We start from the raw sequence: 13,339 nt of genomic DNA on the forward strand, positions 1-13,339 counted from the left end.
CGGAGCTTTCAGCCATAATAAATAGGATACCAGGGGACTAATTTTTCCTAGTGTTAGATCTGGATCTTTTTTCTCAGCAGCCACGTCCTGTAGTTATATCAGGCTGTCTGTGAATGTTACAGGGGAGACAGAGAATGGGTTAAATATGACATGGCAGAGTTTTTGTATGTGTTCCAGCGTCTCTTAAGATCGGTTTTGAATACAAACGTATCAACCTCTGTGACTTTTCACAAAGCAAAAAGAAGTGTAACACTGTTTCTCTTGCGTTCCCACACATCTCAAGTGCATATACAGGGATCTCTCAAAAAGGAGTAAGATTGTGTCTAAATATTGCTTAAATCCAGGCTCACTATTATGAACAATATATTTGTGACCCAGTTTGTACTTGGCGGCATCTCCAAAGAGATATTCCGTTGCTCTCCGCTTAGCAGAGTTTTTATCTTTATTCAAAACTGAACAACAACTAGAGAATGATCTTGATATGAGCAAACCATTTAAGGTTTTTGCATCCATTTAAGACATGAGTTATGACAGTGCATCCTTGCACTTTTCCAAACCTGGTTGATACCAAACCCTTATCCAAAAGAATGCTGGGTTAAACATGTCCAATGTATCTATGAGAACAATGTCGTACTCCAGATGGCTAGGTTCAAAGGCAGCACATTAATTTAACACTTTACCCCAGAACTCCGACCCGTATAATACAGCTGGCAAAAACTGCTTGTTGTATAAATCCAAGGCCGGAGACACAGCACCACTACCGTGGCTAAAAAAGTAGGACCTGATGGCACCGCTTACTTTTTCCAAATTGATTGCTGCCTTGTCAGCCTGTACCACCCATCCAGGATACCCCTGAAACTTCACCCCAAGATAATCAATGTGGTCCACCTGTTCAATCAAAACACCTTCCACTTTTAGCTGGACCAATTTATGCTTGGAAAACATCAGCGAATTAGTTTTGCCAACATTTAACTTTAAATGAAGCTCAGTACATTTAGTCAGAAAAATAGATAGAGATTTTTCTAAACCCTGTGAAGAAGTAGAAATGATAACTGTTTATCCGCATGAAAGAGGGCATTACCGAGATATAAATAAATCCGAAATGTTCAAAGGAGAAAATACAGAACGTTATTTTACTGAAAAAATCTTTCGGTTTTCTCTCCCCTGAACATTTCGTACTATCCCCTTGCCCCTCACCCCCTTACTTACCTGTCAGCAGCATACCTCCTTGTGTGCCGCCATCTTGCGCCTCCTTCTGCGACGCCGGTTCCCTTTACTTGTGTGTATGGGAACCGGCACTGCAGGGTCCTCTTTTCCTTTTTTTTTTTTAAACTTTATTGAGACTGGAGCAGGGGACACACCCATATCCCCCGCTCACATTACAATGAACAAGGGTGTGGGGAACACCCTTTGCAGAACCCGCCGCCCTTGTTCACTGTAATTCAAACGAATGGAAGACTTGGTCAAAATTTTCGGCAATACATATTTTTCGTACGGCCGAAATTTAGTCAAATCTCTCATTTGTTTTTTGATTTTTCCTTTATATGTACAGATTCCTAAAAGAGGGCTGGATATTTACAAGAGGCTAATTTCGGACTGCTCAGTAGAGCATCAATTTTTGCTTGAATACGGATAAAGAGGTGCAGGGCCACGATATAGCCCTGTCTAACACACATGGACACTTCAAACTGATCAGTTGTCTCACCACCCAGTCCGTAACAGACACAAGCATTTTTATTTGAATACTATTGAGTTAGAATATGAATCAAATTAGACGAAGCCCCCCCGGGTTAATTGAATTTGACAGAATGTTCTCCTTGAAACAGAGTCAAAGGCAGTTCTTAAATCAAAGGATGCCATATAGGTTCATTTTCCAAAGGACTGTATCTTTTTGGATTAGCAAAAACAGAATCAAACACTGGTCCAACGTACCCCTGTTTTCCTAAATCCCGCCTGCAAGTCGCTATTATGTTGTTGCTATCCACCCAACCTTGAATGTGGATTATAATAATATTACCAAATAGCTTGCCCACACCGTCTAGTAAAGAAATCGAACAATAGTTTGAGGGTTTTTTCCTCCTTTTTTGTAAATCGGGACAATCACTGCTTTAGGCCAGTAGTCAGGGTTAACCCCCGTGGTGAGGATATCACTGAAGACTTTGAGAAAAACAGGAGCCCAGATTTTAACCTTATATTTTAATACATCTAAAGGTATTAAGTCTGGGCCCAGGGCCTTGCCACCTTTAATTGTAGCCGGTGCTTCTAACAGAAATATGCAGAAGAGCAAAGACACCGCACAATGAAGGAGGTGAAGTGTCACAATATAAACCTGAGAAGTGGGATTTCCACAACTCACCACTAATGCAGCATAACAGGGGCTGTTCAGATTTAAAATCTCTTCTGGAAACCAATTTCCAAAAGAGGGGAATGTCCCCTCTTTTATAATTGGATCTTAAAGTGCATAGCTTAGTCCTGTCCACCCCTTATGATAATAATTCTCATTTATATAGTGCTACAAACCCTCAGGCACCTGAGCGCTGCTTATTATTACCCACGGTGTGTGGTGTGTGGTGCTTATTTATTGACCTTGTAAGGATGAAAGGGTGAGGTTGGTCCCACCGGGATTCGAGCCTGCGTGAGCAGGTTCTGCACAGATGTTAAAGCGAGCACTCTACTCGCTGTGCTTTCTGACCAGCTAAAGCAGGTTTAGAACCAACCGACTTTTCAAGTTCTCTCTTCACTAAGTGGCACACATCATCATACCAACCAACCTTTCCAATGTTACCCTTTATTATTGCTATGAGAAGGGCAGTTTCAAGTGTGCAAATCTTTGCCATCATCATTTCAAACCCAGCCAGCATTACATTTTTACTAATATCTGCATCAATGATTGTTTCCAAGATAGGTTAGATTGCATCATAGATGCAAGGTTTCACGTCACATTCAATTAAATGTGAACATTGCCGAGATTTTCGGGCTTTACCTTCTGCCATTATCTGTTGGGAATGGAGGGCAGGGCAAATATTAGGGCAAGATGGATTGGGCATTGTATTAGAAATCGACAGGTGGGGGTGCTTGCTCTCCACCTCTGGAGTATCTCAAAGTCGCTAACTCTGATCCTGTCTTTAGCTGAAATAAACATATTTCGATGAGGGAAGACCCTTTGTGACCATTAAAAGTGTGACTTGCAGTCTGGTTGCTTGGGAATCGCCCATTGCAGGCCCTCAGATTTAAATTAAACATAATACAAGCAGACTTGATGCCTTCTGGCGGGTGCATTAGCAATCAAGGATGGGATGTCCTGGTCATCCCAAAGCCCCACAAGCTCCCTTAGGGGTTCCAGCTAAAGTGTTTTAACTCCGGCCACAATAATGTATTTTTCCTTCATTATTATCAATGCAAACCTGGTGTTAATCAAACCCTGTAAACATTCCAGGGTTGCCAAACCATGCAGTGACCAGGGCCTGTTGTAGATATTAATTAAACAGATCAATTACTTTCCAATCCAAATAAGCAACATTTGTAGTTGTGTGCAGTTAGTTTGCACAACCTCCAATCTCTAGTACATGAATCCAAACAAATTAAAAATAAACCTTGAGTCGGCCCCACTTTGGAGCCCTTGATTGCTGGAATGAGGAGGAACTGGTATCCCAGAAAGACAACAGGATCAACCATCCAGGTCTTGACACACAATTATGTGGAACCTGCAGAGAAAATAATACCTGCCCTGGGCGTCCAGCGGTTTGTAAATGCCTGAAATGCTCCATGAGAGAAGTTTGTAGCATTGGGGGTCCATAGGAGGGTCTGCCGACCCCTCAGCCAGCGATCGACTGCTTCCACATCACTGCTGTACTCGGCTTGCCTGTGGAGACGATCCCTAATCTTACGATTCAAAGCACTTAACCCCTGGGTTATTGCCTGGGGAACTCTAGGGACACCAGACATAACATGAGATATATACTCAGAATGGAAGAGGTCAGGAGATCTAATTACAATGTTCACACTTTCACTTGGGAAGCATCTAAAATCAATACTTAGGAGACCCTTCACAAAGGTCTCTGTTGTGAAAACACTTTGAATTAAAATTGAAGCCTGAGTTGGGAATTGCAACCTGCTGGCATCCAAGGACGTCATCTCTTATAATGGAAAGACACCCCTTTGTATGCCGAATCCAAGGGGAGCATTTGTTTTTCATGATTCGTAATATTCAAAAGCTCCATTCTTTAACCTAGTCTAATTGACCATATAAATAGAGCAACCCTCCTAATTTTCAGTTTTCACTCCCCTTGGATGATTGCTTTCTGACTCAAAACCCCCTGCCCTTCACAATGCCATTGAATTGGGACCTGATAGTCTTGGACCCGAAGTACCAACGGAACCAGGACCATGCTTGAAATATCACCTCAAGATGGATAATCGGGCAAGAGGACGGGCCCCACCAGTAATGAAAGGGATCCATCCACTCATCAGAATTACCTGATTAGGGGGGTGCAAAACAGCCTTATTTTTTGACATGCAAGTGAGCAAAGATGGACCAGAGGCCTCAGGAAGTGGATGAGCACCTACATACATACGAATGTCATTCAGAGACAATACCTGGGCCCTCATTACGTGGATGCCGGCAAAACCAGCCTGTAGACATTGGGTTACCGGCAACTCTGTTACACATTGTTACCAGTGCCTGACATCCTGATGCTACCAGATATCACAAGCGGCGGGGGTAACAGTAAATCCCATGGAAATGGGGCCACTGAAGCATCGACACAGTTAGAAACAAAGCCAGCACTTCAGGCCTGCCAGAAGACCCGTGCCCCTGCCAGCATACTTATAATGTCGCAGTCCAGAAAGTGCACTGGTACATTGCTATCGGCAACTTTATTTCCAGAGCCGCCAACATCGTAATGTGGCCCTTACCTTTAATCTCCTTAAACAGATCTGCCAACTCTCTCAACCAACATTTCGCCTTCCAAAGAACCAAGTCTTTCAGATCAGTGAATACTTCTTAAATTTTTGTGGATAATTCGGACTTATTCAAAGATACATCAGTCTCAGCAGCACATGTTTGAGTGCTCCGATTGTGAAGTGGTTTCGCCAGTGGGAGTGGAGACAGACACATGCATTTCTTGTTTGGAATAAGTTTTCCCATTGCCTTCCTCTTCTCTTTTTTTATGTGAAACAACCATCCAAGTAGGGACTCCAAGAACAGAATTGGCATAATTAATGGCAGGCACTGCTGGACTGAAGATAAGTGACGAAGTTGCTGGGGTGCCTTCAGACAAACATTCAAATCGATTATAGAGGAAAATCGAGGAAAAAGATTTAACACAGACAAGAGCACCATCGACACTCTCAGCAATTGACTCCACTACTCCTCCAGCACAACTTGGTACACCCTCAGCAACCTCGAGGGATAAATCAGTGGCACCGCCAGTGTACATTTAACTGATGCCGACAAGGGGTGGGACAGGCTCCCATTTAACCTCATTGGCAACTGGCTCCTACAAAACTGGCAAAGCTGTTCCCATCTAGTGGGTTTCAATAATAATAGGGCCATTGCCCGCCAGTGCCAACCCACTAAGATTCACTGGCATAGTGGCATTTCTCCCCGTCTCTTGGCCTGGAGAGGGAGCAGTTTCAAATGGAGTAAGGCAATCCATCTCCTTCTGGGGGCAATTCAAAGGACCTTTCTTTCCTATATATTGCACAGTTTCCAGACCAAAAAAGGAAATAAGGTTGGCATCGGCCGTCTCAAAGGCACAGATATATTTCAAGTTAAGGGCTAGAACGTGTACTTTGGCTGCCTTCAGGGTAACTCCCCTGTGGTCCTTGGAGCTTGTACTGCACAAGCCATCAATGTCGATCAACAAATCGTTTATTTCCATAATCAGGGACTTCACCTCCTTAATGGGCTTGAACATCCTGGGAATCTTGTTTTGACTCCCGCAACACTGTACCCACTTCAGCTTTTCTTTTCAGCATAATGTATAGGAAGAGCCATCTCTACCTGCACGGGGCTCCAGCTGGAAAACATTGTCTCGCTTTCTCGCCGGTTCATCAGACCAAGCAACAATAGAGCCAACAATCAAAAGGCTATGGTAGAGGATGTGTCCAATTGCAGTGAATCGGGACAGAAAAGAATAACAATGGCAGCAAAGCGATATCACCCCGCTCCCTTGCCTCCCCGCAGACTTCGCCCTCATGGTGAGGCCAGCAGATTCTAATGGCTCTGGTGTGCGGGGGGGCCCAAGAACAGCAATGCACAGCAACTGTAGAAATCCTCCATGCCAACACCCCACCCCTTGACTCCCTGTGAGCTTCACCCTTGCGGGAAGGCCAACAGCTTTTGAAGACTCCAGTGTGCACTGGTGCAGGGTGAAGAACAGCAATGGACAGCAAGTGTAGAAATTCTCTGGTGCCAAAACCCGCGCCATTGACTCCCCGCAGACATACAGACCTGGCTATCAACCATGAACATTGTAGACTTCATACCCAAGCCCACCTCCTGCACCAAATCTCTCAGGTTTGACATCGACAAACAACTCTTTTTCAAGATACACAAAGCTAAGAAAACTCAGACAGCTTGTTATCTGCCCTTCCTCCCTCCGGACAGCTTTAGATCCACCATTCAAGCACTGGTCCTATCCCACTTGGATGGGGGCAATACCCTTCTGGAAGGGCTCCTGTTGTTCTCTGGTGTACCCCTGAGAAGTTTCCTACACACAACTGCATGCCTCATTAAGCATTTACGCAGACACAACCACATCACCACAGCCCTCATAAACCTTCACTGGCTCCCACTGCACCCACAAAACACCTTCAAGTCTTGCTGCATCATCTATAAGGCAGTTGCCCTCAAGTCACCCAGATACCTCACAGAGAATCTCAGCATCTCCAGCAGACAGCTCACCACCAGAAGCCAGGATATTTGCAGACTTGAAATCCACTGCTGCAAAAAGGAACGGACCAGAAAATAAGCCTTCTCTGCCTACGCCTGCCCCGAATGACATGGAACCTCCTTCCGTCAACATCACTCACCCCCACACTCCTTCAATTCAGAAAGAACTCAAGACCCATCTCTTCAAGGAGTCTCTCCTCAACCAGTAGGCCATCATGTCGATCCCCGCACCACCTGACATGCTAGACACCATCCGCCCCTCTCCTCCCCACCACACTGTACAGTTGGACCCCTTCGCTGTGCCCTTCAGTATCCTTCCCCCACTGTATGTCTGTTCTGTTGTTACCTCTGAAAGAGCTCTGTTATGCATCTATACTTTTTTATATCTCTGTAAAGCGCTCTGTTGTGTGTTTGTTTTGTTGTATACCTCTGTAAAGCGCTCCTTCGCTTCTTGGTGCTAGGTCCGCGCTCAATAAATACCATAATAATAACATTAACACTGGTCCCACGTCCGAGCACACAGTCTGGGGTTGCCCCTCCGCACCCAGGGACACTCAGGTTTTGCAGCTTGACTTCTGCAGTTTAACTACTGCCCAGCTGTGCAGGGGTGGAGAAGCCTGGAGGGCAGAAAGATAATCAGGACCTCCTATGGTGGAGCAGTCATTCTGGACCCTCTAGAGGTAGCGAGGAGAAGGGAATATCAGAAAACAGAAATAGAGGCATTTTAGTGAAAAAGGTCATTTGGAGGCTGATGTCCTTCATTAGGTAGCAATGGGAAGAGGAATGAGGAGATGCGGCTTGTGCAAACAGTCTCATATTCTGTGTCCCTTTCCTGCATAAGTATGCACTGACATTGAAGATGGTGAAGAGATGCATCCCATGACGTTCCCAACAAAAAGTATTGTTATGCCGGGAACACGTTATGGAATGAAATAAGGTTATAGACAAATAGCTTTGATTTTTAGTATGTATTTCAAGACGTATTTCAACTGCAATCATGTCCTATTCAGCACCTAAATCTTTGGAAAATAACTTCATGAGGCACGTTTCTCAATACTCATAATAATATACAAGCTGTATTGCGATTGCCACCTGTTTTTTTAAAACATTTCTGGCATACTCGTAATGATCCCCTTAGAAGATAAAGTAGCACATCTGCTCTTAGCAGTGGTTATCTTTTTCATTTTACCCACTGAGCTCCCAAAGCAGCTATTTAGGTCTGTGTGTTCCCACCAAACTCATCAATAAATGGAGCACAAAAGCATACTTCCAGTGAATACCATCAGATGACTTTGTCATTTCGTTTATTATTTTTGTCATCAGTTTTAATAGACTGTTCCAGTTCACAATTACTTATAAAAGTGGTATTTTTATAAACAGTAATGACCATTTCTGATGGTGGCAATGCTCTTTTGGATGGCCTTCCTTTGACTACCCTGGCTCCCCATGGGATGTGTCCTGTATGCTGCAGCAACACTCATCAAAGGACTCCCCAAATTTGACCACATAACTCGGGCCCTCATCGATTTGTATTGGCTCCCTCTGCAAACCAATATCATATTAAACTCCTGCGGTATCATCTACAAGGCAGTCACCGTGAAGTCACCATGTTACCTCACTGAGAAACTCAGCATCTCTGGAGGCCTACGATTCATCAGAAGTAAGGACATGTGCAGACTTGAACTCCACAGGTGCAGGAAGGAAGGAACCAGAAGAAAGCCTTCTCTGTCTGCACCCCAGGACTCTGGAACCTCCTCCCCATCAACATCCGACTCACCCTTGCTTGGTCAGTCCAGGAAGGGGCTCAAGACCCTCCTCTTCAAGGAATGGCTGCTCTCTAACACCAATGTCCATACACCACCTACTCCACACCATACTTGAGACTGAGTGATATGCTCCCCACTGCTTTCTCACCTGCTTACTTGTAGATCAATTGCTGACAATTGCCCTCCCTCCCCTGTTGTTAGATATATACTCCTTTGTTTCTCTTCTTGCTAACCTTGTTCTTCCACCTAGGATTGTAAACGCTCCGTTGATTCACAAAGCTAGATGTGTGCTTAATAAATACCCTAATAATAATAATTATATTGTCTGTATGTTTATTGTTCTTTATGCTTAAACACTCGTCAGCAGCTTATATTTGCTTAGTTGTGCAAGTGTGAGGGCTTTATGGCTCTTGTAGTTAGACATCTGGTAACACTTGTGTATGGTCGTGTTACACATGCCATATCATATCATATCACATCATATCATATCTGAGATGCCACTAGTCAGAGGCATATCAGATATGATATGATATGGTATGGCATGATATGATATGGTATCAACATATTCAATTTGATATCAATGTAGTCAAGTATCCCCCCTACATTGCCCATGCATCTTGAGAAGACTATGGGGGTCATTACGAGTGATGCAGTAAGGAGTTAACAGTGCCGGTAAAGGTGCCGGAGCCGTCAACCCCTTACCGTCTCATTACGAGTTCTGCTCGCGAGACCAGCTAAGGCCGCCTGGTTATTAACAGGCCCGTTGTTAGCACCCTCCCCATTCCCATTGAGCCCTATGGGGGCTCGAATGGGAATAGGGATGGGTTGCTTGAATGAGGAATTACCGGGCCCTCTAAGGTCGGAATGGCCCGCTAATTCCTCATTCAAGCAACCCGGACCCGGTACCCGGTAAGCGGTAGCCATGTCGCTAATAGCGGCATAGTTACCTCCTGACTCATAATGACCCCCTATAACTGTTCATTCTTATCTTCCCTCTATCTTTAGGGAAAGTGTTGCTGTTTTCCTTGTGCATGGCTTTGTATGGTAAAATGCTTATTTCTTTCTGCGTTGTGCCTGCCAGATCCCTATTGCTAGACTTGAACAAGTATCCTGTCAATTCCAGTTGTGAACTATTATTTATCACACACCCATTCACATTATTCAGTTTATGGGCCTTGATTGTGGTACCAGGCTCTGAACAGCCTTCGCTTGCAGGATTTATGTTGTGTTTATGTTTGCCATGGGCTAATTTAATATGCTTAATTCATCTGTCATCTTGCATTAGTTACACATGTTGTTCAAAGGAGGATTCCATCTAGATGTTGTTTGGCTTGGATGCCTCGTTGAGTCAATGAGCCAATGTTGTTGTCTTTATCACCAAATCACGCCCTTCCCTTGCTTCTCCTTTGTTGCAGATGCTAAAAGACAGGTGTTGCCCACGATAGATCGATCTGTTGGGTACTCAAGCAAGTACTGAATGTATAATTACTGACCTGTGTTTCTCAGCTCTGAACTTAGTTTCAGGGGCATATGAAACGTTGACAAAAAGGTCATTAACAATCAGGACCTATTTTCAGACAGTACTTTGCTCTTGTATCACATCTGTCTGTTGTTAAACAACATTTGTCAGGGAGGCCCTCACATCATAGATTGAGTGAACTTCTTCAATGAATACTTTAGCGGCTTTTGCATCCTCATTTGTCTCTAGATTCTAGTCAGCTACTCTTGGCATCAGCAATATTATACATGTTCTTGCTACTGATGCCATTGACTTGTAACGCTTCCATCTGTAAGAAACAAAAAGAGTTTCTCCTGATCAGATACCAGTTTTCAGCTGGAATATTTGTGCACCTATGGCTGAGATGTCTCTCCTGTAAACTCTCCCCTTCTTCTTTCAGCATCAATGGATCTGCAAATAAAGGCTCAAGCGTTTGCTCAGTACACAATACAAGAGATCTTATCTCTTGATTGATTAAAATGTGGATCCATGTGAATTGGGTTCGATAGTTGTGAGAACACATACTCTTCTCTTGGATTTGGATGTCGATGCTAGCATAGGTGTCTTTAGAGAATCCGCCTCCACACATTTTGTTTGTAGTTATCCACAACTGCATCTCTGTTGTTCTCAGTCCACTGTGTTCTAGCTGGTTCAATCCCTGTCTAGATTTATTTCACCAGGAAGGAGGTGCAACTCAAAACATGTTATGAAATGAACCTTGTGGAAGTACTGCAGACAGGGGAAACACAACACAAATGCAACCTTTACACACAAAAGCATACCCAAAAGGGTGTAGACCATTGTCCATTGCCCTCACACTCTCTCTGTGATGCTCTATGCATACCTACCCACACTGCAATCATGTAGCATGGTATCGGCCACAAATTACCATGTTGGAGCCCCAGAAACTGCAGTTATCCCAAGAGTTGGACAGAAGAAAATCCACTGCCATCGCTATTATCCAGCACCGATTCATTAGTAGTTGTTGGATATGAGTTTGTATAAACCTGTGTAATGGGAGATATGCATTGACCATATTTACATTGAGTTCATAATAGTAATTCAAAGGGGCCGATTCATGGAACAATTGTGCAGCGAAAATGGCAGCGCAAGCTTGCGCAAGCGTGAAAAAGCAACCGCACGTGCACGCGTGCAATTCAAGGAAGGGCCTGCGCGTGTTTACCCCAGGATGTGCGCCAAATCTGTGTGTGGCGCACACGGGCGCACACGTCATTGCAACATCCCGAATGCCATGTGCGACGCGCACAGTGAAAGCGCAAAATGTCGGTGCACACACCAAAAAGGGGGCGGGACATGGGGCGTAACATGCAGAATGGGGAACAACGTGTGAAAAAGAAGGCGTAACTGGGGAAGTAATGCAGGGAAATACACGGAACGCCCACACGCACTTTAACAACACGTATTCATGGAATCAAATACAGGAAACCCGCGCACGCCAAAAGACGCGCATAGGCGTCAACACGTCCGCCACATGAAGGCAGGCGGAAGCATCCCCGCGCACAGTATAAAAGTGTGCGCAAACAACAAACACGTATATCCAGCTACGATGAATGCCCCATTTGTTGGAGCACTGATCGTGGGATGCCGCAGGAGGAGGAGAATAGCCAGGGCCCGCATTGTTTTTCCCCGGACTAGTCTTTTTGGGATGCCTGATGACCAGATCTATGGCAGGTATAGGTTTCCACCCCGTATCATCTTAGACCTGGTCAGGGAGTGGAAAGATGACCTTACATCACCCAGCCTGTGCTCCCAAGCATTGAGCCCCTTGGGGAAGGAGCTCAATGTCCTGCATTTTTTGGCCACTGGGTAATTTCAGCGGACAACTGCCATAGTGGGGGGGGTCTCACAGTCACGCTGCCTACACCAGGTGTTGGCAATCATCACTACGTGCCCCTCAGCCTGCAGGCACATATACATGCCCAGAACACCTGCAGAAAGGCAGGCCGTGGTCCAGGACTTTTACAGGGTAGCACACTTCCCCAAAGTGCTCGGTGCCATAGATTGCACCCATGTGGCCCTACGTCCACCTAGGGCCACTGAGCACATCTATCGAAACCGCAAGCACTGGCATTCCATCAACGTGCAGGTCATATGCGATACAAAGGGAATCATCACCTCTGTGTATGCAAACTACCCTGGCTCTACCCATGACAGTTTCATATGCAGAATGTCCGCCCTGAGCTGGGCCCTGGACGCTGGGTAGCATGGCGACACATGGCTCCTAGGTGAGTACAAATGCCTGTGCACATGCATGCATGTCACACAGAGCCAAATACACAAACCCCAATAATCACAACCATTATCACCTCCCCAGGGGACAGTGCCTACCCTCTGAGCAACCACATGATGACGCCAATCCAGAACCCCATCACACCCCCCCACGTAAGATACAATGCTGCCCATATTGCAACTAGGGGCATAGTGGAGCGCACATTCGGAGTGCTCAAGTCATGCTTCCGTTCACTTGACCGCTCTGGCCGCCAGCTACTATATGCACCCCCAGTAGTGTGCAGGATCATTGTGACAGCATGTGTCCTGCACAATGTTGCAACACGGCGGGACGTACCAGTGGACATGGTGGTGCCCCCACTTCCCCAACCACAGGCACAGGCACTGCCCATGGGAGGGGAAAGGGCACACGGCGAGGCAGCCCGGACCCAGTTTATGGCCACATTTTTCACCTAAACTCCCACCCCGGCGGAGTGCACATAGGCCTGGCACATACCAGGTGACAATCGATGATGACAAAGAGACAGTCAACTGTCACAACCTTACCACCCTGAGAATGTTGCCACGGAAGTGCTACATTGTGTGCATCTCTAGCTACTTAAACCTAACCAATCCTGTGTGAACAAAAGGAACACATTCAAGGTGTGTATCACACCCCCCCGCAAAACAGGCGATCACAATCCCTGGTATGTCACCCAAACCCTCCCAACCCACATCACCCTTGTCAGCCACACCATGACATGGCATACAATAGCAAAAGGCCAACACATGACCAATAAGATACAAAATTAAAACTGGCATGAGACAATGATGCCAGACATGGAATCAGATGAAATGACTGACCAACAACCTCCCACACATACAAAGTCAGATACAAATGCTTTCGACCAGTCGTAGCATGAACACAACGCTGAATGCCTGTTAACATGC

Source organism: Ambystoma mexicanum, chromosome 10, assembly GCF_040938575.1.
Source record: "Ambystoma mexicanum isolate Mex_15411 chromosome 10, UKY_AmexF1_1, whole genome shotgun sequence".
Taxonomy (NCBI): Eukaryota; Metazoa; Chordata; class Amphibia; order Caudata; family Ambystomatidae; genus Ambystoma; species Ambystoma mexicanum.